This window comes from Alligator mississippiensis, chromosome 5 (assembly GCF_030867095.1).
Source record: "Alligator mississippiensis isolate rAllMis1 chromosome 5, rAllMis1, whole genome shotgun sequence".
NCBI classification, from domain to species: Eukaryota; Metazoa; Chordata; order Crocodylia; family Alligatoridae; genus Alligator; species Alligator mississippiensis.
This window is the reverse complement of record NC_081828.1, coordinates 131,745,083-131,771,044: the sequence shown is the minus strand read 5'-3', so window position 1 is coordinate 131,771,044 and position 25,962 is coordinate 131,745,083.

Below are 25,962 nucleotides of genomic sequence, written 5' to 3'. Positions count from 1 at the left end.
TAAATTCCTTAAGTTTTTTATATAATTCTAATATATTTGAGCACTAAGAACAAAACTATAAAGAGCTAATGCAATTGTGCTTCCTCAAAGTACTTGTAGATAATTTTCAGAATGTGCATCTATTGTAAAAACTCAGCAAAAACAGCCTATTTTTGGAGATGCAACACTTCAGAGTCTTATGTAGTCCCCTACCTAGCAAAATGAGGAAGAATGTATTCATGAGCTTGAGCCTTGGTAATGCTAGAATTTTTCAGTCTTTTAATTCCCAACTGGTGCAGTCGCACCAGTGGTGACATCCCCAGAAGAGAAGGCTGAGGCACCATTTCACCTTCTAGAAATCGCCAAACTCATTTGCATTAGTGACTTGTTTTAATTGGAATTGGAAATCATGCCTCCAGAGGGCTATATTGAACACAGTGAGTTGGTAACACTGCAAGTTAGTTTTAGTAAAGGCTACTTGCACATGTCAACAAAATATTTTCCTCTAAAACAAACCAAAGGTCAATAACTTTTTTCCTACTGAATCCTTCTGTGTGTACATCTTTTCTCTGAAAGAAACTATGAAACAGAGACTTTTCTTCCAGTGCACAATGTTGAGTGAATTTCCTCTTGGGCTGTGTACACTAAGATTATTCAGACTCCCCTAATTCCCGATAGATATAGCTCCATCAGAGAATTACTCATGCAGGCTCTAAAGATTCACTCAGCTACTGTAGCACTGTTTTGTTTTTTTTCCCCTCTGCAGATAGGTTTTCAAATTTTAATTACGGTAGGTCACTAATGCAAACAAACATTCTTTTCTTTTTTTTTCAAATTAATCCTGTTAAGTAGAGCGTAATACTGGAAATCATAACTTTTCCCATTCTGTTCAATCAAGGGACAAACAGGCAGAGCCTTGGCTTCATCACTCCATTGCATGAGTCAACCAAACCCAGCTGGAATGAAGGGCAATGTGTATGCTGTTTCTTGTAAAGAACTTTACCAAAAATTCCTCCTTGAAGAACAAGAATGTATCAAAGGAAGGAATGGGTGATTTTTCCAGAGTCACTGTTTCTTCTCTGGGCTGCTCCCAATGCAAATCACTTGCATGCTATCCCTAGCACATGTAAAGTCTTAGTCTGGTTCTATTATATAAGATCAGAGTGACCACTAAATTTGCTCTTGTAAAATAAGGAGCAAACCGGACAATTGTATACGTAACCTGTGCTGACATACTAAGGCCAGGTGATATGCTGGAGTTTGGGTCCTCAGGGTGCCAGTGGCCCTGGGAGCCCCTCAGGCAGACTACTAACTGAAGTGTCCCATAGAGATGTGTGTCCCTCACCACCTAGGAATTTGCTCTGGCCCCAATGAACATCTTATTCTTTATTATACACAACCAATTTATATACAGAAAAATAAACAAAAATATAATAATAATACTTAATAATAAAACTAACAATTTTGATAAAAATTATAACTATATTAGGCAGATAATTCCAGCACACTGGGTGGCCCCACTTGTTTTAAACAACTTAAGTAATTAAATTCATCTTGTTATAACCCTTTTAAAAGTTTTTTCCCTATAACCGAATTGAATTCCTTCGGGTCAGAATCCATTTCCCATAACAATAAATGGCAACACAGCTATAACTATGTTCCATCACTAGATGGTGGAGATGAGGTTTCTGCTGTTCTGGGGGAAATGGACTCCTTTAATCCTTCCTGGTAACACAGCAAAACAAGCTCCTGAACAGCCACTGCAAGCAATAGGCTCCCTTTTGTTTCCTTCTGGAAATATACTTCCTGCATATACTAGTAATTAAGTGTCCCCTCACACACCCATGCTGGTTTGTTTTCTCTCAGCCCACTCCTTCTCAGGGCTGTCTCCACCTCCCAGCACATCCACCCACAGACAGGGGTTTCCCTCTGCAGGTCTCTGACTCTGCAGCTCAAGCCTTCCCAGCTTGGACAGGAGATTCCCTCTGCAGGTCTCTAACTATGCTGCTTCTTCCAGCTCTAGCAAGCCTACCAGCTTTGCTTACCAATCCCTCCCCACTCTTTCCCTGGCACCTGTGTCCCTGGTTGTATAGGTCCAAACCCAGTGGGGAATCAGCTTCTCACAGGATGGCATAGGCTCTCTCCTGTCCTGATGCCTGCTCCCTGGGCAAGTTTCAGCTCAGTCTTCCCTGGCTGGGGGCTGATTCTGTACCATCCCCCCCCCCCCCCCCCAGGCTGGAGTTGGCTTCTCCTCTTCTTTTCCCTCCCTCAGCTTTTATGGCTCAATAGCAGCCCATCAGAGTCCCTGATTTGCAATGTGGGTTCTGGTCACGACTTAAATGCTCCAATAAGAAGCATGTACCATGCACTGCACACCCTCCTGTCTGGTAAAGCTTATGCACCTTCTGCAAAGTTTTGCTGCCCTTTTCTTGCAGAGTTATTAAGCGCAGCTCACCCACTCAGCTTGCAGCTGGACAAGTTTTGCAGCTGTTACATATACTTTTGAACAAGGGAAAAATCAAAAGTATTTTGACAAAATGGCTTGTTTAATAATTGTACAACCTTCAGTGCTGAAGACTGTTTTCAACATTTTGGGACATGGGACATATTTGTCATTGAAATGTGCAAAAAAAAAAAAAAAAGATTTTTTTCTTTAAACTTTGCCTTTATTTATATTACCCTGAAGTCAGAGTGTGTGTGTGTGTGTATGCATTCATTGAAATATGTGTGTGTGAATTCATTTTAGCACACCACCTAGAACCCTAGGAGCCTGGAGCTCCTGAACTGTTTCAGGATTAGGGGAAAAAAGTTCCTTTTTAATTGTTCACTATTTTGTTCACTAATTTGTACCCTTCTTCTGAAGCCCTCATTCCTGTTCCCTTATCAGACTTATACGCACCTACAGATGATCACAATGGCTTTCCTACTACTGATATCAACATCATCTCTTTACATCCCATGCATTTCAGCTCTTGTGAGGCTATATTGTAAATCACCATCTTGTTTCTGTATTATATTCTGTACATATGCTTGTAATGTGCATCAAAAGTTCCACAGACTGGGAGTTGTCTTTCCATACAACATTACCAGAGAGTGGAGTCAAACCATTTGCGTTCATCCTTATGTAACTGTGTGTATAAGATATGTGTGTATGTATGTAAAAGAATGTGCAAATGAACTGTTTATTTCAACAGTTAGTGTTGTATAAGACAATATTTGCAAGGCTTAAATAATACTAACTTTGGCATATCAACAGTCCCTAATGTACTGATGTCTATTGTGTGCTTTCTCAAGGTGTCTATACATTCACAAGAATTTATTATTGAAAATGATGATTGCAGCATCTGGGGAGTTGTCCAAATGCATACAACTAGCAGAAAGTGCAATTGCTACTTTGTTTAATACAATAGTCAATGGTAACTACTAAATAAATAAGAAAACACCTGTAATAAGTCAACTGTAAAATGGAACAGGTGAACTGATGTGGAGAAAGTAGGTCTATCATGAGAACAGCGAAACCAGTCAAATGTCTACTTTATTCACAGAAAACACAATTTTACCTTGACCCAAACTATTTATAAATTCATGCTACATTCAGCAAATAGCTGCCATCATGGGAAAAGGTAGTAAACTTGAAAAGATTGAAGTATTTCCCTACAGCCTTTTCAAAATGAGCATTAGTCTTAATGTTATAACAAAGTCAGGGGAATTAATTCTAAAAAAAAATAAATAAATGCTAAAGAACCAAAAATTAAACATACAATATTTATCTTTTAACCCAAACTGAAATGTTCGGTTTATTTTCATTTTGGCAAGAAAAGCAAAATTTTTTATTCAAGTTGATCCAAAATCATTTGGCCAGATAAAAAATCTCTTTGCGTAATACTGTCTAATATGTCCAATTCTATATTTTTTATCTCAGTTTAGTATCAAACTCAAACCTAACTTTTTTTGAAGTATGATCTTCAGACATGTTGTCTTTCTGACAATCCTAACTGAGAAGCTTTAATTTAAAAATAACATTTAAAAAGTCAGCATTAGTTTGAGTTTTGAATAAAAGATTGGCTTGTTTGGGTTCATTTCATCTCATCCCTAATAAAAAGAAATGCCATTACAAAATGGTGTTTCTTATTACTCTAAAATAGACCTTTGGATTTTCTCTAGCAAATCTTTATCATAGAAAATCTCTCTCATGTTTTTCTCTTAGTGAATGCACTGCTTTGGCTACTTCAATAAAATGAAAAAAACATTGATATCAGAGAACATCATATAATTTCCTTGTCAGAATAATAGCTGTCAGCTAAAAAACCCAGAAGACATGCACTCTCCTCAGTACAAAACTATATAAAAATGCTGAAGTATCTTATCTAGAAACTTCCTGTTTATCCTTCTGGCCTTAAGTTCAGAGAAAAGAAATTCACTTGATAACACCAGAGTGTGACCACTATTAATTACAGTGCAGTCCCTGCAATAGCAGTGATAAACATTTTCTGATACCTTGCTTCCTTCCATTATATGTCAGTGAAGCTAAATCTGTTATGAGTATATACATCCCCCTTTGCCAGTAAAGCAATGATTGTGCAGCAAATTTATGGAGGGATGCTCATGTGCTTAAAGCACTATCCTAGAACTCAAGAGGTTTAGGTCATTCCTCAACTTCTGTGACACCTGACCAGAAACATAACCATTCTGTGTTTCTGCCTCCTTTTTTTATAAAATTGAGCGATTAATTCACAGTTAATGGTCTACCCAAGCCTGCTGGTTCATTAGTCTAACATTATGGAAACCATAACCAATAGTACTCAAGGGAAGGATGTGCCACTGTGGTATCACTGCCATCCAAATGACCTTTGACTCCATCATCCAAATGGACAATTGTGTATTGATAGCTAAGGATTAGAAAAGGTGAAAATATGAAACATTAATTTTGTGGAAAAAGTTGAAATGTCAAAGTTATTTTTCTATGTAAAGCTGCAAAGTCAGCTATACTTAACTTTTTTTGAAGGTTGTAATAGTTTTTTTTCAAATTGCATTGACAACAAGTAGTGTAACAAAAGCCGCAATTTTCAGTGACTAAAGATGTTGATCAAATTTTATAAATGTTTTGATAATGTTGGTGAATATCATTTCAAAAAGCATCAAACTATTTGTGAAAGATAATGTCAGGATTTTTTTGTAAAAAAAAGATGGAGACCATTTTTTCAACATAAGATTTTATGCTGAATAAGCAATTTGACTGACACTTATAGCGCTTCTTTCCTCTTAGCCTTTGCGTGGGCTGTTTTGACTGACAGCTCTTCCATGCAGAAATTATTTTTGAAAATTTGGCCATAGGAAAAATGGCCCACCCCCATAATCTAGGCCCGATATTCAAGAGCTTAACTCCCAAGTAACCAGATTTTCAAAAGAGCTCAGCTGATTGAGTGGTAATTTCCTCCTATCCCCATACAAAGGATGCTGGGAGCTGCTAACAACTCTTGAAAATCTTGGGGGGGTGGGGATTTAGAGGAAGCGGGGGGGTTGTTTGTTTGTTTGAGGATTTTTGTTGTTTGTTTTTTTTAATCCAACCTTAGTGGAAGTTGAGTACTTAGAAATCTTTAGGTAATATGATAAATTTATACTTGTACCTTTCCAGTTGGTGACAGCAGTAAAGACATTAAAGTGCTTTCAATGCCAGGTAGCCAATGTTTTACTTTTCAGGGTCAAATTCAAGACAAACCTCTTGCAGTTTGGAAATAATCAAGTCAGCTCATTTTTACTTCCACTTTCCTTTTCTTTTTTTTAACCTAAAGTAATTTCTGACAATTTTTTCTGCATTTACTTGATTTGTTTCAGTGATTTTTTTTTTTAAAGATATAGTCAGCATATCATTCTATTTTAGGCATAATGATTTGTTTAAGACTACCATGTCGGACCAGAATCAATGCCTATTGAAAATAAAATGATAGCAATCACTACTGACGTAGCCAAATGATTTTCCTTCTCTTTCTCCTCTCATCTTTTCATTAGATTCCCTTCCCTCCGTGAATATGGTGTTTGGGTCAGACAGCAGCTGGCACTCATTTGGAAACTGGTGAAGTGAGCATACATAGGACATCAGTGGGCTATCTATATTCCTACTCTGGAATATAGTTTGGCTGATTCCCTAAGGGAAAACCACTGGATCAAAGACAACTTTAGCAGAGGCAGTTAGTTACTCACACAGCATGACTCCTGAGGCAAATGTGGAGTAGTGCAGTATTCCCTTGATCTATCACTTGCATAAAATGGTAACACCATAAGAAGAAAAGACCCCATCTATACTCTAAGATAATGTATGCATATCTAGAGAGTCAGCAGGTAAGGAGCATGTTTGAGTGGAAGAGACTCCCAGCCACAAGACTAAAAAGTTGGAAATGAACCCCTTTTTAATAATTAGAAGAACCCCCCCCACCAACTTCTTATGATTACCTTTTACATGTCCATTCTCTTTAGGTATATACCTATTCTTCTTTAAAATCCTGACCTTAGGTCCCAGAGAAAGTGAATGCTATTAATACACACACTAACTTTCTACAGATTTATTTTATTTAAGAATATATCCTCACAGAAAGTCTCTTGGAAGCATGTTACTCAAGTGAGAAATACTCCAATGCAGGTAGAACAGGATAGGCAAGGAAGTATTTTAAAAGGAAATGGTGAAGCAATTGCTTCTTTCTCATTCTTAAACCAAGGAGGCAGCTGAATTGAAGTTCATGCTTGGCCATGAACTTCAATTGATGAGCAGAAATGTGCTGAAGCATCGACACCGTATCTGCCTTGTTTTTATTGCGAAGTACAGACAGTCAAAAAGCCCAAGGCTGAAGCAAGTCAATGTTTGCAGGTTAACCTGTGTAGATTGAACTGATAAGAAAGTAAACAGACATTAACTTTTCATTCCAGAAATGCAGCCACATGTCTGCAGTGGCCCAGGCTAGGAGCCAGGGAGCACTAGAGCACATCTCCCTGCTCAGCTGAAGCCAACAACCTGGGCCAAGGCTAGCCCATTCACCCTAAGAGGTGGGGTTTGTTGGGGAGGTGCAAAGCATCCTGGAGTACCAGGGGACTATGAATTAACCTGAATCTGGAGTGGATCTGGGCAGAAGTTCAATAAACCTAAATTAGTTAAATCTGATATTACATCCATCCAGGTTTATCTTAAACTGATTTCAGCCACTGGTTTATGTGCACTAAACTTCTGTTGGGTTACAGATTTCAACTGGTTTCCAAGGTTTATGTGTAATTTCTGTCCCTAGCCAGCTGTTTAGCACAATGTGCTGGCTGAACTTCTGTTATTCTGTGATGAACTTTAAAAAAAATATAGTGAAGTAGCTGAGGTCCCTAAGTCAGTGGCTTTGTTTCAGGTCAGTGGACATTTCCTGTTTTGTATTACTCTATAAAAAGTATATATATATTTTATCAACAGACCCATGTGGAAAAGAGGGACGTGTTTTAAAGGACTTTTATAGTAGCTGTTATTTTTACCTCCATCAAATTCCTTCAGAGGTCATAGGCCTATCTTTTTTTTTCCCTTTTTTTTAATATGTCCCAAAACATTGAAACAGCCCCTGTCTTGAGCTTGTGATGTAAGTACCCATTTTGTGCACTTACACATGCAGGCCACTTTCACCTATGAAATAGTGAAAAATCCTCGTTTTCTTTTTAATTCTGTTTTCTTCTCTCTCTCCCCTCTTTTTTTTACTGAATTTGTTTTCCTATGATTGATGATAGAACGTTATTCTACTGAAGTAAGAAACTCAACCAAAGTGCCTATCAAGGAGGCACAAGCAAAGTGGAACATGCTGAATTTGGTTGAAATTAATAAGACAGCTATTGTTAAACGGCAGACAGCTTTGCATGTCTGAACAGCTGCACTTAGAAGTGGGTGACACACAAAAATAAACAGTGGCTTTTAAGCCACAGCTGTATGTGTTGCTTCTTTCTCACAACAGGACTTCAGTCTTTTCTTTCCTGTTAAAATTGTTGGCTTGGTGATGTGGACCTGGTCTCTGAGAAGTACAAAGGGAAGAGACAGTGGACAAGGCCTTGCTTCCATCTCCTTCCTAGCCCCATCCAAGTAGTCAGCCTGAGATTCTTGCTGCCTCAATGCATGTGTGACAGGCTAGCTGGTAGTGCTTTGGCCCAGGGGTTTTGAAAGGGTAAAAGATGATTGGAGGGCTTGGGATTCCCTTTCCTCACCAATCAGGCCCCAGAGACTCACCCACCTGTCCCCTGATTGGCCCCTTGGGTCACCTGGAGGGGGATAAAAGGGGCAGTGCAGCTGACTCAGAGGAGAGACCAGTGAGGGACCACAAAGAAGGAGCTTCAAAGAGCTGGCAAGAGCTAGGCCAGCAGGGCAGGAGCAGTTGCAGTTGCCCCAGAAGCACCTGAAGGAGTGGGACCTGCAGGCAGCAGTTGGACCCTCAGCAGCGCGGTGTACGGCCGGCAGGAGATGCTCTCCGCTGGGCTCCAGGATCCCCTAGGAGAAGCTGTGGCCAGCAGGAGAGGCCCCCCCAGCTCCAGCAAGGATCTGAGCAGCGACCTGAGAGGTTCCCAGCTCTGCTTCCAGCTCCTCTGATCGGAGGCCAGGCAGCTCGACATGAGGCCGGGGCTCTGGGAAGGTCAAGGCCCCTCGCAGCTTGGAGCAGTACTAGCACTGATGGCTGTGTAGTAGAGTTTCTGCCTACCGTGTGGGAGATCTGAGTTTAAGTCCCAGCTGGGATGACTTAGGGTGAGTGAAGTGACAGGGAGAAATTCTTGTTGCAGTGGAAAAGGGTCATTGTGTTTTCCCTCTTTTGCTCCCCCCCGGTACCTAGGCCCTATATTCCTTGTTATTTAACGTTTTGTATTTTGTGCTTTTTATATTTCGCTCGCTCACCGGTATTGTTTGTTCTGCTGTTTGTGTTTTATATTTTATTAACTCTGTCTTTTGTCAACTGGATGAATACGTCTATGATTGTAAGTGTCTAACCTTTATTGAATCCTGCCCCCTCGGAGCGTTGTAGTGTCCCCTATACCCCCTGGTTTATACTGGTTATGTTCCCAGTACTGTTCTCTCATTAAAAGGTATATGGTTAAGTCCCCATTAGTGATCTGGCTCTGCTGTATAGGGAAGGAGGGTCCCTACACCTCCCACAGCGCTTGTGCACCTGCTCCGATCCCTTCAATTGGAGAGGGGGTACCTCTTGGAGTACCGCCCGAGTTACACATGCATGCACAGAGACTACAAGGGAGTATCTCATGGTGGTGGTAGTTAAGGTAAGGTCTTCTCTTTGTAGAGAAATTAGGGTTTTTAAGGTAGGGTCCTTCTCTTTGTAGAGAAAATACACCTTCATTTGAAGGTGTAACTTTCTATTTATGCTTAAATATACCATCACCAATAAACCTTGGAGAGAAAGTGAGGGAAGAGAGACTTTTACTACTTAAATGCATTGTTTACACACATTTTTCCTGTCTAATGGATGAAAGCAATAGTCTGTTTTAATTATGTAGCTAAGGGAAAAGTATGGCTTGTCTATATATAAATGCTTACCTTTCATCACTTTTAACATTAAATATATGAAGCTAGACTATAGTGTTTAAGAATAATTATGCTTGTTCTGGTTATGCTGTAAACAGATGACATGAGAAATAATTTCTAAGATTCTCACTCTTCCTAAGTGTTGGAATAAAAGCTGAAATAACTCTAGTTCAGCAGTAAATATTATGTACTGGCTACTCTCTGATATTACTATGGCACATATTTCACTAACAAAGTAAATAAATAATTGAATGCAAGAGTTCTGGAATTCAAAGTTAGTTAATATAGTATAAATTTATTGAATTAGTTTGTCTAGATCACATACACACTTCATAGGGGAGTTGTCTGTAAATAATAAGAAAAATAGGGGATCAGACTAGTCACGGTTATAGGTTTAAAGCCAAACCGATGCATCAGCTGGTCATTCCACAGCTGTGCCTTCTAATGAGGGTCATTGTTTATCTAGTGACCCAGTATGGCTTTGGGGACACTGACTGCTCATGGATAGTTATATTATGTGAACATTAAGTTGCCCTTCTGGTTCAATGGGATACAATGAACTACGTCTTTAGCTGGTACAAAGTAGACAAATCCATTGAAATTGAAAGAGCTGTGGAAGTTTACACCAGCTGAGGATGTGGTACAGAGAGGCAGGGGTGCTCAACCCCCATCTCCTAGGCCAGATCTGGCCTGCAGAGCCATACCATCCAGTCTGCAAGGGTCTCTACAGGTCCAAACATTTGGCAGGGGGAGAGCAGTGGCAGAAATTGCTGCTCCCCTGCTGCCAAATTTCCGGCCCTGTGGGGAGTCCCACCAACAGTATAGCATTCTGGATCAGCGTGTAGGTGTGACCTGGGGCTCATCCTGGCACATGTGGGCTACAGAAGGTAGTACAGAGCTGATCCTACAGTGCAGGGCCAGGCAGATATAGGATGGGGCCCAGATCTCATCCCACCAAGCCCCAGGAAGGCAGCATGGGCAACATGGAGCACCAGGGAGATGGTATGAAATCAAGGAAGGTGGCATGGGCAGCACAGAACCACAGGAAGGTGATGTGGGGATGAGATCACTCGGGGTCCTGATCTGGTGGTGTGTGCCCCACAGAAACAGCTCAAAGCCCCCATCTGGTGGTGAGCCAAGCAGAAGCAGTGTGGGGGAGTTAGATTTATCAGGAATGGGGAACCTTTGGGGCAGGAGGAACCTATATGGAAAAGGACTCCACCTGAACCAAAACAGAACCAACCTGAAGAATAGCTGGGGAGTAGGAAGTATAACTATAGACAGTGGTTCAGTTGACAGTCATCAATCATATAGAAAATGATGATATGTTGAAAAAGAGTCAGCATGGTTTCTGCCTCATTAATCCGCAGGAGTTCTTTCAGGGTGTTAATCAGCATGTGGCTAAGAGGAAACCAGTTGACATAATATATTTGGATCTTCAAGAAGCTTTTGACAAGATCCTTCAGCAAAGGCTTTTAAAAAACCTGCATTGCCACAAGATTGGAATAAAGGTTCTTGCATGGATTCACAGTTGGTAGCAAGATAGGAAGCAAAGGATGAAGCTAAATAGTCACTTTTCAGGATGGAAGGAGGTCAAAAGTGAGGTCCACAGGGATCTGTGCTCAGCTCAGTTTTGTTTACAATTTTCATCAATGACATGAAATGGGGGTACGCAGTGAAATCTCTAAGTGTGCAGCTGACCATGAATTATTCATCGTTGTCAAATCCCAAGCTGACAGAGAGAAGCTGCAGAAAGACCTCACCAAGCTAAGTGAGTAGGCAAAAATGGCAGATGAACTATAATGTCAACAAGGGCAAGGCAGTGCACATGAGGAAAAAAAGATATGAATTATACATACACAATGCTGAGTTCTGAACTAGCTGTTATGAGTCAGGAAAGAGATCATGGAGTCACTGTAGATGGTTCTCTAAAAACATCAGGCTCCCATAGACATACAGGGAGCCTGCTTCAATGCACTGGAAGTGCAGCGCATCAGAGTGGAATCCATTAATTGAGTCTGCTGGAGCTCAGAAATTGATGTGCTCCGGAAGCCTTCCGCATCACATGCACCAATGTCCCTGCACTGAAAAAAATGGCAGCAAGGTACTCAATGAGCTTTAGTTCAAAGTGCCCCACTGCCATTTTTTCAGTGCAGTTGGTTGCAAGCTAGGAAGCAAAGGATAGAGCTGATATACGTGACGCACGGGTGCTTTTAATTAGTATGGCTCACTAATTAAAGCACCTGGCGCCACATCCCAAAGCATGTGTAAAAATGCCCATCAGCACCATGTGCAGTGATAACCAAGAAAAGCTAAAAAATGTTGAGCATCATCAAGAACGGAATTGAAAACAAAATAGAGAACATCTTGTCTTTATGTAAATCCATGCTTCACTTTCATCTTGAATACTGTGCACAGTTCTCTGCATCTCGAAAAGGATGTAGCAGAATTAGAAAAGGCGCAGAGAAAAGCAACTGAGATGATCAGGGAGATAGAACAGCTGCCATTCCAGGAGAAACTATAAAAAGGCTAGGACTCTTCAGTTTGGAAAGAAGAAAGCGGAGGGGGAAGACAATAGAAGTCGATAAAAGCATGAAGAGTGTGGACAAAGTAAATAGGAACTGTTGTTCACCAAGTCCCAGAATACTAGAACCAGGGGGCACCCACTGAAATTAGCAGGAGACAGATTTAAAATTAACACGGGAAAACACTTTTTATGCAGTGAATTGTCAACTCGTGGAACTGATTGCCACAGGAGGTTGTAGAGGCAGATAGTATAGCCAAGTTCAAAAAAGGACTAGACAGATTCATAGCCAATAGATCAACTAATAGGTATTAAGCAGAACAGTCAGGGATCTCTAAACAGCCTGGCATCTCTAAACCAATGATGGTGAATGCCAGGGAGAGTATGACAGGGCATATACTCTGTTCATGTGCTCTCCTTGTAAAGCACCCACTACTGCCGTTATCAAAGACTGATACTGGGTCTGACCCAGATGGCACTTCTCATGTTATGTTCCATATGTAGAAGTCCGATTTCTGGCTCCCCTTGCTGGTATGGATGGATAATGAGGTGGCAGAAATGGAGAAAGGAGGGCTCCTCTAGTTAACAACAGCATTTTACTCATTCTGTGTGTTCAAGTGGGGTAAGAAAGGTTCATCTTAAATGCACATAGAATTTTTAGAATAAAATTGATAATGTTGGAGCCATGTTGGAGCCACAATGGTCCAGGAATTATGCAAGAGGCAAGGATTTCTTTGGGTGGTATCTTTTATTGGACAGATGCTGAGTTCTGTTGGGAGGATGGTATCACTCTTAAGAAATCCTTGCCTGTAGAATAGAATTAGCAGAAGTGTATTGGGATGTCTTAGTCCTTAGCAATGAAGGGAAGAAAAACAGATGTTTGAGAATTACAAAATTATTATGAAGATATATGTATTTTAAATCAACATGTGGAGCATGCCTTAGTAAGCTTGAAACAAAGTTATATAGATCACAGCAAGTCAGCCTTAAGCAATACATGGCAGGGTGAGTTGATGGGAATATAATTGGCTTTATTTTCTTAGAAGGGACTCAGCACTCCCAAAAATTTTAGATTTAAATTCTCAGGGCTATTTTTTTTTTCATTCAGTGACTCAGTACTTCTTTGGAAAGAATATATAGATGTTGATAGCTAAAAAAATAGGCTTTCCTTATATTGAAAAAAGATACTTTGGACTCTTACTTTCTGTCTAGTGCCTATACCTAATTAATGTAATGGCTTGAAGCAAAAATTGCAATGTTAGTCCCCTTTTCCTAATTAGGCAATAGCACTAGGACACTATATTAATAAAATCTCTCCAGGAAACCTGCAGATATATATTTGTATAGTAATTGCATTTCAGGACCTCATTTTAATTGAAGCCAGTAGGGAGTCTGTATAACATTCATTGTCTTTACCTCCTATGATGTTTCCATACCTATGACAGAAACTTATAAATGTGAGCCTACTGTCTGGATCTGCACATAGGAGTATCTGTATGAAGAAAAAACGTATTTCTGAGGTACACAAAGAATCAGACTTGGTTTTCTTAGTTTTAATGAAAAACAATTCTATCTCGATATTACCACAGTTACCAAAGAGAGGCTTAAATTAAGCGTGGTTTGTGTCTACGCATCAGATGGACAAGGCCAACTCTATTCTGCAATAACAAAGCTCTCATATTAGAGTAAAAAATATTGTCACAGACTAGTAGGGATCCTGTAGCTGCTTCAGATATATTGAAATGTTGTTGAATTAAATACGAAAAATAATTTAAAAATCATACCAGTTTTTCCAGATTTGCTTATTTCAGCACCAAAGTGACCTTATTTTAATTTTGTCCCATACTACTTCTCTGACAACCCAGAACTGCACCACAAAAGTTGTTGAGAGCAAACCAGAGGTGGTGGTTGGTAGTCAGGGTTAAATAACAATTTCTTTTCTCTCTCAGAAAATTTAGACAAAAATAGCAAAAAAAAAAATCATGTTTAGAATTTTCCATGGAAAAAGTTGACTTTTCAAGAAAAAAACTAAAGACTGAAATTGAATTGACATGGAAAGTTTTCAATGAAACCCCCAAAGCTTTGGTCTGAAAAATGGAACACTTTGATGCAGAGATAACACTATGGGGCCTCATGGCAGTTATGATTTGGATGTTTCATGTCCCCATGTCCTATTACTCTGTGCTTCATATGCTCTGGCCAAATTCTCCCACTTACCGACTTGCTGCAGTCTATCTCAGGACTATCTAGCTGTGCACATCAGATATGCAATCCAAAATGGAGGGTATGATAGAATCCCAGGCAAAATAGAAATGGCTTTCCTAGGTCTTTCTTCCCCTAATTTTCAGCCAAAATAATGTAAAAAATTCAAAATTTTAAGTGATTTTTTTTAAAGTCAATTTTTTGAAGGAAAGTGAATTTTCCACAGTAAGCAGACACATTTCATTGAGGGGGGAGGGAGGGGAGGGGAGGAGAGGAGAGGCAGAGGGCCAGTTTTATGGGTTTCTGGGTTTTTTTCTTGCAGGGTGGGGAGGAGAGGGTTGAAAGAGAATTTTTAGCCCTCATTAACTAAACACACAATTCAGGTGTTTGGCCTTTGGGTGGCATCCCAGGGTTTTAAGTTAGGCCAATAAGCCCACCCTACCCCACCCCCTTGCTAGCCAAATTGGGCCCACACACCCCCACCACCTTTCCCAGCACCTTAGATCCCTGTTCACTGCCCCCTGCTTTTCCCCCTGCTTACTTGTGGCTGCCTGCGCTGTCTGTCCTGGGGGAACAGACAGGGAAGGGTTAACCTGCCTACCCAGCCTCCCCCCCTCCACCTGCTGCTGCTCTCTGGGCTGGACTCAGCCTGGAGAAGAGCAGCATGCTAGAGGCAGCTGGGCAGGCAGATTAACCCTCCTCTTCCTGCCCTATCCTTGGAACAGGCAGCATGGGTAGCCATAAGTAAGTGATGAAAGAGCCCCAGGGATTTGTGGGGGAGGGAACTGGGAGGGAGGCAGGAAGCAGGGAGGGAGCCTAGAATGGGAGGAGGGAATTCTTACTTTTCAGTCCTCCAGGCTTCTGCTGGCCTGAATGTGTGACTGCTCCAAATGCAAGCTACCACTATAACACCAATCAAATGTGCAGCTCACAATGTAATATGTAAGAAGGCCGTAAGATCACAAGATACTCAGGTGGAGTCTAGTTTTGTTGCAGATGTAGCAGCATTAAAACTGTACTTACCTGAAGGGATAAGAAGGGCTGCCCTGTAGAGGAACAGTGCAAAAAGACAGAGGTTGTCCCAGTAGAGGCACCATCTGCTCTGAGGGTGAGTGGAGCTGCTCTGGAGGTATCCCTCTTCGAAGTGGGAGGAGTAATGTAACCCCAGCAAGGGTTTGAATGAGGAAACCCAGGAAGAGTCCTGGCCTAGGATAGGCTGAGGGGGCTTGTTTAAAAGTGGGGAGCAGTTTTCCCTGGGGGGGGAGGGAGAACAGAGGGGAGGAGAGATGGGCTGGAGGCCAGGAAAAGGACCTCACCAGGGCTGTGCCTCAGAGAGCCCCTGGCAGAGCCCTGCAGAAGTAGCAAAAGAGGCTGCACTGGTGAGAAACAGTGTATCCTTTCTCCCTCTCCCTCCCCTTGGAGCCCTGCCATGGCAGGCACAGAGAGGATCTGCCTGTGAGGAGACTCTGCTACAAGCCCTGTGTGGCTGGGTGAGCACAGGAGGGGACGGGGTTGCAGGACCAGTGGGAGACTGCTGGAGACTGCCCTGGTGTTTCCCTGTGAGTTAGAAGGCCCCGGGAAGGGGCAGGCTCAGGGTGCCAGAGGAAGCCCTGGGCTAGAGGGACAGGGACTGCTCCAGCCACCAGAAGCCCCAGGGCATGGAGGGGCTGCATTTGCCAGGTGCTGTGAGGTTGTGCTGGGCAGGGGAACTGCTCCAGCCTGCAGTGCAGACACTGCTCCCTGCTGTGCCAGGGGATGGGGGTCTAGGCAGGAATCGGCTGTCTTGCAGGGACCACAGGGGAGGAGCCACTGCCTGCTGCATGGAGACCCCTGGAGCTCAGAGAGGGACGCCAACAGCAGGGACCACCCATGCCTCCTGTGCAGGGTCACAGATGCAGCCCTGTTCTCTGAGGGACCAAACCAGAGGCAGTGCACACACGGGCCTCATAGTTACCCTGGAGTATACAAGTTATAGGCTGTGTGTGTAAATAAGTTCTTGATAGTTTATTAGTTGGTGTATCAATGTATTTATTTATTGGTCCCTTTTTATCGTGGATGATTTGTATGCATTCCCCTGGTGTGAGGTGCATCAGAGAAGCAGTAACCCTTAAGCCACTATCACTAGGTTATGTTTGTGTAACATTATTGGTTTTACTGCATTCATTATATATTATCTTGTAATTAATAAAATAATAATAAAAATAAGCCAATGCATGGTTTGCATCAAAATCATAGGACATTTGCAGTTTCAGCTGTCTTGACATGAAAGCTACATGCAACAGCGGAGAATGAACTGAATTAAATTCAGCTTGGTTACACCAAGTTTAAATTAGCTGAGGATCTGCATCAGTAAAACTAATACCTAAAGCAGAATAGGGAGCTGCACTACTTACTTGTTGTTTAAAGATCTGAACCTTATTGCCAGTCATATGGATAGGGGCTTATAGGACAAGCCGTATGAGGAGAGACTGAAGGACCTGGACCTCTTCAGCCTCCGCAAGAGAATGCCAAGAGGTGATCTTGTGGCTGCCTACAAATGTATTAGGGTGGCACAGCAAGGAACTGGAGATGCTCTGTTCACCAGGGCATCTCTTAGGATAACAGGGAACAATGGTCACAAACTGACAGAAAGCAGATTTAGGCTGGACATCAGGATCAACTTCTTCACAGTAAGGGTGGCCAGAATTTGGAATGGGCTTCCAAGGGAGGTGGTGCTCTCTCCTACCTTGGGGGTCTTTAAGAGAAGGCTGGATAGGCATCTGGCTGGGGTCATCTGACCCCAGCACTCTTTCCTGCCCAGGCAGGGGGTCGGACTCAATGATCTGTTGAGGTCCCTTCCGACCCTAATATCTATGAATCTATCTATAAATTAATTATTTTAAATTATCATGTATTGAACAAGGCTTAAACAGGTGCAATTCATGGTGTAATCGGATTCAGGGTTAATTTTTTTTTTTAATGTGCTTTTCACTTCCTTTTAAAGTATGAGCATGTAGATGCACAGCTGTGATCTAAGTAGTTACAGTACTTAGAACGAAAAATCTCATTTAAATGCAGTACGCCTTGTGCCTTCTCTCATCTTTTAGAAAGATTGTTGCTCATGAGGAATGATCTAGAGAAAAGCTTATTTTAGGTATGCAATAGATAAGAGAGCAGAGACGTTCCCAACTCACACTTCACCTCAGGTTGCTGGTCATGTGTGCTGCTTGGTGGTTTACAGGCTTGGGCCATGTAATAAATGATAAATATTATAGAAACTTGTCTTAAGATATTGGTGCCATATAAACAATATTTCCAGTGAATGTTCAAAGGGGTATAAATGAGATATTTGAAGGGGTGGATCAGATTCTAGCAGTCTAAAAACTAGCTGACAATGGATTCATTTTAATTGTTCAATACGAAGGCAGTTGTTACCCCACACAGAATATTTGCTTAGGTGCCATCAATCCACATCAGAAATAAAGAGCTCGATTCAGGAAAGGTTACAAGATTTCATTTCATTTCAGTGTTTCAGGGAGTAGACAATGTAGTGCTACCCTTCTGTTTTTAAGGCCCCAAATCCTTTTGCTTGCTCTAAGCTTAAAGTTACTGAGGAGAATCTATGAAGAGCAGTTGTACTTTCCTTCAAGACATGGTGGGCACAAGGCAGTTATAAGGTAGAAAACTCTCTTGAAATGAAAAAGGAGTTTTGCCCTGCCCTGCTCTGACCTGCCCTACACTACTTGTTGAGTAAGCCACAGGATCAGCTTACAAATACCCTGGATGCAAGCTGATCTACAGAAGACCAGGGCATTTGTTCTTGGGTCCTAATTCTTGTGCCTTGTTCTTTGGAGCTCTTCATTGCACTACAAGCAACAAAGTGGCCATGTCTGCCTTGGTCTGCAGTTCTCCTTGAAGGGAGATGTTCTCTACCACAGCGAGGGAAGCAAAAGAGCTAGTCTAGTCCCAGGCTCTATTATGTTTTGCCTTGAACTCCTAGGGACTGTTGCAAAATGACTGTGTGACACCAGTCCTCTGCATGGCTCTCCACAGAAGGGGAAATGGAGGAAACATTGCATGAATCCACCCTCTCTCCTTACATATAAAAAGAGAATGATATGCACATGAAGGAACCCTTCCCCTGCCACCCCACCTTTGCAGACAGGTCAGAAGGGCACAGTCAGACCCATTGAGTGGTAGAATAAGTTGCTCCACAACTGATGAAGCAGCCCTAAGTTACTATAAGCTTCTTCCTCTTCCTTAGTGGTCTTGTACAGGATCTACCTGGCAATGGTGGCATGGGTGAGAAAAATGTATACTGTCTCCAGGGTGGATGAGAAATGTCTGCATGATGTTATCTCACTGGACACATCCTGCACCATCTAAATCCTAATGCAGACGTGACCTTGGACCTATTAATGCAGGAGAAAAGAGCCGGTTATGCTCTAGAGGAAATTGTTTTCTGACCTGTCCCAGATGCTGATACCAACTCCAGTGGAAGCAGATTTGTGGTGATATATGAGCAATATGCATGTCCAGAAGTGATAGTGAAGAAAAAGATGATAACTAAGATGACTAGAGTAGGGAAACTCATTTCCTAGCTTAACATAGTTCACAATATTTGAAGGATATTAATAATAGGATCCTGTCAAGCTTAAGCAGAAGCATGCCCTTAGTTTATACTGAAAAGTATTGGAATAAGTGGACTTCTTGTGTCTTAGAAATTTTTTTTTAAGTATAGTGCGGGCTAAAAATAGGAACTACAGGAGTGGTGGCAGCTACATGGAAGTAGCTTGGCTCTGTCGTTTAAAATTGTAACTGATACTTTGTCAAGTTGTTCCCTAGTGTATAGGCTTTTACCAAATAAGATCAACAACTCCATTAATCTGTGCTGCTTTTGAGGTCTCACATGGTGTAGTTTAATACGCTTCCTATAATAAAAAGTTAGTGCTTATTTCTTCTGTTGATATATTCTTCTGTAAGCTTGCCCCCAGCACACAGCTTCCCCCCTAGCAGCAGACAGGCTGCATGCTGAGACAAGAGCCTTTAAGCTTGATCTGAAAAACATTACAGGAACTATCAAAGTAAAACATCCATAAGCTCCTTCAAATGCATTTCAGGTTATCAGCTTACCTGGTTTCTAGAGCTATTTCTTGCTTCTGAACAGTTGATGTAAATTACCACATCTCCATTGTAGTTAATTGAATGAGATAAAGGTAGAACCAATTGAGGCTGTCTCTAAAGATATTGATAACGGCAGTTTTCAGGGGATTCTCCTCTCCCATTCTCTATCCTTCTCTCTCTTTCCTTTTTATTTCTTGCATTGTTAAATCTTTAGGCAAAGTTTTTCAAACAGCCTTTAAACTTGTGTGCATAAACTGTCTCTTTTAAATTGCCAGACCAAAGACTTCAGTCTTAGCAGGCAGTCGTAATTCACTTGGCAATGTGTCCAAGCAACTGGAGCTTCCTTCTCACAGGTGAATCAATAATTGTCTCTTGCTCACAGATCCATCTTCTCATCACCTTATTTTTGATGTGGTCTTGCCAGGTAACTGTAAGAACTTAGTGTGTTCATTAGAAAATGGCATCATATTGGCATGTCTTGCTTAATATAATGGAAAAGCAGCTTCAGCAACATGGAATCATAAATCTAGAGGCACCCCAAGAGATGCCCAATTGGACCAGGAATACCAGGAACTAAACAGAAGTTGAAACTAGACTAGGCTCTTTTTTCATCAAAAAGAAAGGAAAATGGCACCAAACTGGAACTGTCTAGGAAGGAGCCAGGACATCCAGAGATATCCTAAAATAAGCAAGATTTAAATGGGTTTAGCAAAAGAGGAGAATCTGGGCTAGGTTCTTAGGTGACAGGCTGAATATGATTGACTAGAAAAGAAATCATGAGGGCACAATAACTGGACTCCTTTGGGTGACAGACATTTGATGGAGAAGTGTTTAGGGGGAAATGGCTTGTGCTAGTCTCACAGATAGCAGCCCCCAAGATATTGAAAGAAATAATCAATGAACTTTCAAAAGGTATATCATAAGATAACTTAGATTCACAAATGCTATGAAGATGGTATGCTGATAGTACAGGAATAGCAGCAGGCATATTGTTTATGTGTTTAATGTATCCACATAAAGTGATCCAAGTCTCTCTTGAATCTCTCTGATAATAGACAGGTACAGGTATGCAGAGAGGACTCCTACTTAGTTGAAAGTGATTCTATGTATAATCTAATATGTCTATGTAGTATCTTTAAGGCAGCTAAGTCTCTAATTTTTTTTTTAAAGTTACCCCTTTCTTGAAATGCCAGGAAAAACTGCAACTGATCTCAGGCTACTGAGAAAAGGAAAATTATCCTGAGTGAGAATTCTAAGGAGAATTTGGATTAATTCCATTTTCTTAAACTCTGTACTGTTTTAGGGTTTTTAATTTTCTGGGATAATTAGCTCTCTCATTAGTTGTTATCATACAATTAACTGAGAAAATTATGTATATGCTGACTAAAATTACTGTCTGGCTTGTCTGCCAGATAATCATTTGTAGCCTGTTTTTTTCCAGCAATGATGAACCCCATTTTACTAACAACAAACACCATACCATTGCAGTGACCCACAGCATTAGCGATGCCTTCGTGTGTCCTGATCTCTATTGCATGTTGTAGGGCTTTATTTGTGCTGAAGTTACTGACATTTTTATAGGGTGTTTTGTGGCTATAGTGTATGGCCCAAACAAGATGTTCTTGTGGCCCTTTAGGACAAATGTTTATTACATTGTTGCCAGTAGTCACAAGTGACTGGGCTCAGGGAACCAACTGGTCCTTCTGTTGTGTTGTTCCTATACATACCGTTGAATTTAAAAACATTTTGTATCTTTGGAAACTAGGCCAATTGTTCTTCCATTCCATGCCGCGCACAGTATCTGTGCTATCTATACCTGGCTCAGCCAGTGAGGTATAATCTTGGCTCTACTAAAGTCAATGGTAAAGTTTCCATTCACTTCAGCGAGCCAGGATTTCATCCATGACCTCAGGACCCTTCTTTAAAATACTCTTTTCAAAATCTTACAATGCTGTCCAGCTTCGCATAAGACTGTTAGTGATTTAATAACTGAACCCAAATTCTATCTCCTAAAAAACATAGAAAGGGAGAGTTAAAAAATGGATAAAATCACCTGTGCAAAACATTGATTTGTCATGCTCTTTGTCACAACCCATCCTTTACCTATCAATATGGAATGTACTCTCATTGGGGCAGAGCCCTTAACTATAATTTTCAAGAGTGATTAAGGGGTAGGATTTCTTAAAAGACTGCTTTAAGGTGTCATACACAAGGACATCCAAATTAAAAGTTCCAAAATTGCTGGGAACTTTTGAAAATGATGGCTGTTATGTTAATTGTAGCCCACTTGTCAACCACTATACAAATAATACATAACAAGAAAAACTTGAAAATAATTACCACAACCCTCAAAGGATAATATTTTCTTACTTGTACTGTCCTTTAAATTATGATTAGAATAAGTTGATGGCCAAGGAGACAAAGCTGCTAACCCTGACTGGTTAAGCGTTAAGAAAAGGAACTAAAGGAATTCAGTCACCTTTATTTGTGTGCCTATTTTTAGTTACAGCCACTAAGCATTTTGAAAAACCAACCCACCCACCCTAGCTGTGAATTTAGCAGGGTGTATTCAGTTTGTGAAAAGGGTTTTAATGACCTATTTTAAATCTCATCATAAGGTTGTGGCTGCCAAGGGATTAAAGAACTAAAATAATCACAAAACATCTATGAACTGTCTACAGTTCAACATTTACCAGTCAAAATGCTGTATGGTTTTCTTACTTTGTTGAAGATAAAAATAGATTTTCTAGAAAAAAAACTCTCATTAGTGGTCATACATAGGTAGAGATAAGCCTATTTTTATTATTTGTCATCTAATTCGGATCATTCTCCATGGTATTTCTTTTGATCTAGGGAGTTTTCAGTGTGGAGCACTTTCCACCGCAGTGCCTGAGCAATACCATCTATTATTGTCTATCACTCAATGCAGTTATAATGTATGAGGCCATTATTGTGGTAGGACTTTTATACGCCCTATGAACATTTATATAAAAAATCTACTGTTTAGCTCATGCTTTTCTTCTTTAATGTCTTTGTTGAAGTCTCCAATTTTAACAATTCTACTAGCCCTGTGGGTTTATTCTTTGTTAAAAAACAATAAGGTCTTTGTAATTTTTCCTCAGGCTTATAAAAATTAGAGCAGAAAAGTTAAACTTTCTATTTATCATAATAAAATGAGAGGGGAAAAACAAAGGAAAGGTTTATAATTATTATTTTTAAAATCTCCTTGAACAAGAGCTGTTTTGCAAGTGTTAGCATTCACATCAGGTGCTGGGCACAGCCTACACCCAGCACCAGGAAAACTGGTGCTGCCACTGGGCCTAGGCGGCAGCACCCAGCTCCTGTCACCCAGTAGGCAGATCAGGAGTACGCACCCCAGGGAGGACTCTAGCACAGCCCCTGCCGCCCTCCCAGGGATGCTAGCGGGCCCCCAATCTGCATGCCAGCTGACAGGAGCCAGGTGCTGCTGCCTGGGGCCAGTGCGGCCAGGGAAGGTCAGCTCATGCGGGGACCCGCCGCCCCAATCCTGGGGTGGGGGAGAGTCCCTGCACAAGCTGATCTGCACCTGCTTGGGGCAAAATATATTCTCCAAGGACCCCAGAGGAAGAGTAGCAATATCACTGCTATTGACGAGAATGACAATTTCAGTCAGTTGTTGTGGAACCTACCAAGTGAACTGCCTTTGGGTTGGGGACCCCAGAGTTTCTGGACTCCCAGGCTAGATGGCTCCAGGGCTTCCAGTTCTTTGGCAGGGTTCTACAGTCAAAAGCTGTTCCCATAAAATCATGACTCTTTTTCCACCAAGCTTCTGCTTCTTTGCTGCATGCTTCCCTCCAGAACTTGGTTGTGTTCTTCTGACTCTGAGGAAATGCTAGTTCTCCATTATCTAGTCTTCAGAAGCAAAGCTGGGGAAAAACTTACTTTGCCCAGATTTTAACCATCCCAAGGGTCAGTCTTGGCCAGATCTGCTCTCTACTTGATAGTCTTTAAGACATTTCTGTCAGACAGAAACCCATAAGTGTAATTTCTCACCAGAAGGAGGATGAGATTGTTCATGAGTATTTTTCACTCTGTACTGAGGCATAACAAGACAGCTTTACACCTTGGGCATTGTCAGTGCATAGGACTGCTGGCAACAGAAGCAATGCATCCAGCCAATAGCTATAGCAGCAGCTATTTTCACATGTTTCCCCCCACACCCCCCATCCCAAAGGTAGTGCCTGGTCACACCCACCCCTTAGTCATGCTGCTGGTGATAAGACAAACAGTTCAAAAAATTAAATAAAGTTTATCAACTGCAAATAGATTTCCCAAATTATCACACATGTCTATCCATGTGGATCATATTAGTCCATATTGCAATCCATAAGATTATGCATGGGAATACACCTGTGCAATGTTGTATACTGCCTGCTGACTCAAAAACCTTAATGTAACATGTTAAAATGTAACTAATTCCACAGAAACTTTTTAGCTTCTAAAGGAACAGGGATGTAAATCTTTTCTTTGTCATGTATGTTGTGGCTTTTTTGTTTGAACACTTCAGACAATTTCAGCCTATGCCATGCTATGAAGAATGCTCTTGTTTCAGATAGTGTGATGAACAAACAGAGATGATTATAGGTAAAGAACAGAAAACAAAAATGATAATGACTTAAATTTGATAGGAATGAAGCTAATAAGTCCAGTGAACTGAGAAAGAGCAGAAGCCAAGGAGGTAGTAAACATTTGAGACATGCAACAGTACATCCCAGGTAAGTACTAAGGAGCCCTTTGGGCATCAGAATGGGTGGGCACCAAAGACACTATTCAGAGGGCTCAAGTGCCTCTATAATAATGCTAGGAGCATGAGGAACAGCAGGAAGAATTCACACCTCTGCTTGCAGATAATAACTTCAATTTAGTGGGGCTAAAGGAAACTTGGTGGGACCCTACCCATGACTGGGTGGTATGCATTGAGGGCTACAGGTTGTACAGAAGAGACAGAGTAGGGAGGAAAGGGGGCGGGGTTGCTTTCTATGTAAAGGATCATTATACATCTACCCTAATCAAAATGGGATCAGAGGAAGAGCAAGTTGAGGCATTGTGGGTTAGGATACATGGAGGTTGAGAGGAAAGGGACTTGGTGGTGGGGGTCTGCTACAGACCATCACACCAAGAGGAAAAGCTAGACATGGAATTCTTGAGGCAGCTCTCAGAGGCCGTACATTTGAGGGACGTGGTTGTCATGGGGAACCTAAACTACTCTGACATCTGCTGGGAGGAGCAGTCAGCCAAATCCAACCATTCACATAGGTTCTTAACCTGCGTGCAGGACCTTCACCTAACACAGGAGGTATATGGTCCCACTAGGGGGAATGCCTTAATGGACTTGGTGCTGGCAATGGGGGAGGACCTGGTAGGGGAGCTGCAGATTCGTGGTCACCTTGGGGGCAGTGACCACCAATCAGTCAAATTCGCCATACAGCATAGGATGGGTAAGATAGGGTGGGAGTGCTTGACTTTAGGAAGGCTAACTTCAGTGTGCTTAGGAGTCTAGTCAATGATGCACTGCAGGATAAGAGTATTGGCAAGATGGAAGTCCAGGAAGGGTGGTAGTTTCTAAAGGCAGTGATCCTTCAGGCACAGAGAGAGACTATCCCAGTACGAAAGAAAAGGGGGAAAGGAGCTAAAAAACTCTGTTGGCTAAATAGGGAAATCCAGGGGAGCCCGAGGGCAAAAAAGAAGGCATATAGTCAGTGGAAGCAGGGACACCAAGGAGGAGTATACATACTTGGCCCACATTTGCAGGGAGGCAATTAGAAAGGCCAAAAAAACTACAGAGCTGAGACTGCCAACACAAATTAAAGACAACAAAAAGTCTTTTTTTAGGTATGTAGGGAGTAAAAGAAAGGCACAGGGCAGCATAGGATCCCTACTGAACAAGAAAGAACAATTAGTGACATAGTAGAGGGGGACAAGTCTGAGCTATTCAATGAGTTTTTTGCCTCGGTGTTTTTGAACAGGGATCAAGATAAGAGAACCCTAATGGATTCTTAGATGGGCATCAGAGGAACCCCAGCCCAACAACTGTTGTTGCTGACTTGGTGCATTGTCACTTGGATGGACTGGATGTGTTCAAGTCAGCAGGCCCAGATGAGTTTCATCCGAGTATACTGAAGGAATTGGCCAATGTCATAGCAAATCCACTGGCACAGCTGTTCAAGCACTCGTGGCACTCACATCAGGTCCTGGAGGACTGCAAATGGACCAATGTGGGCCCTATTTTCAAGAAGCGGAGGAAGGAGGATCCAAGTAATTAAAAGCCAGTCAGTCTCACCTCCATCCTTGGAAAGGTCTTTGAAAAGATTATGAAGGATCATATTTGTGGGAGTCCATCAGGAAAAATAATGAGGCAGGGCAACCAACATGGATTCATAGCAGGTAGATCATGCCTTACTAATTTGGTTTCGTTTTATGACCAGGTCACAAAATGCTTAGATGCAGGAGTAGAGGTGGATGTCATTTTCTTGGATTTTTAGCAAGGCTTTCGATATGCTGGTGTCCTGCAGGATTCGGTCCTTGGACCCATACTCTTCAGTATCTTCATCAGTAACTTGGATGTGGGGGTGAAGTG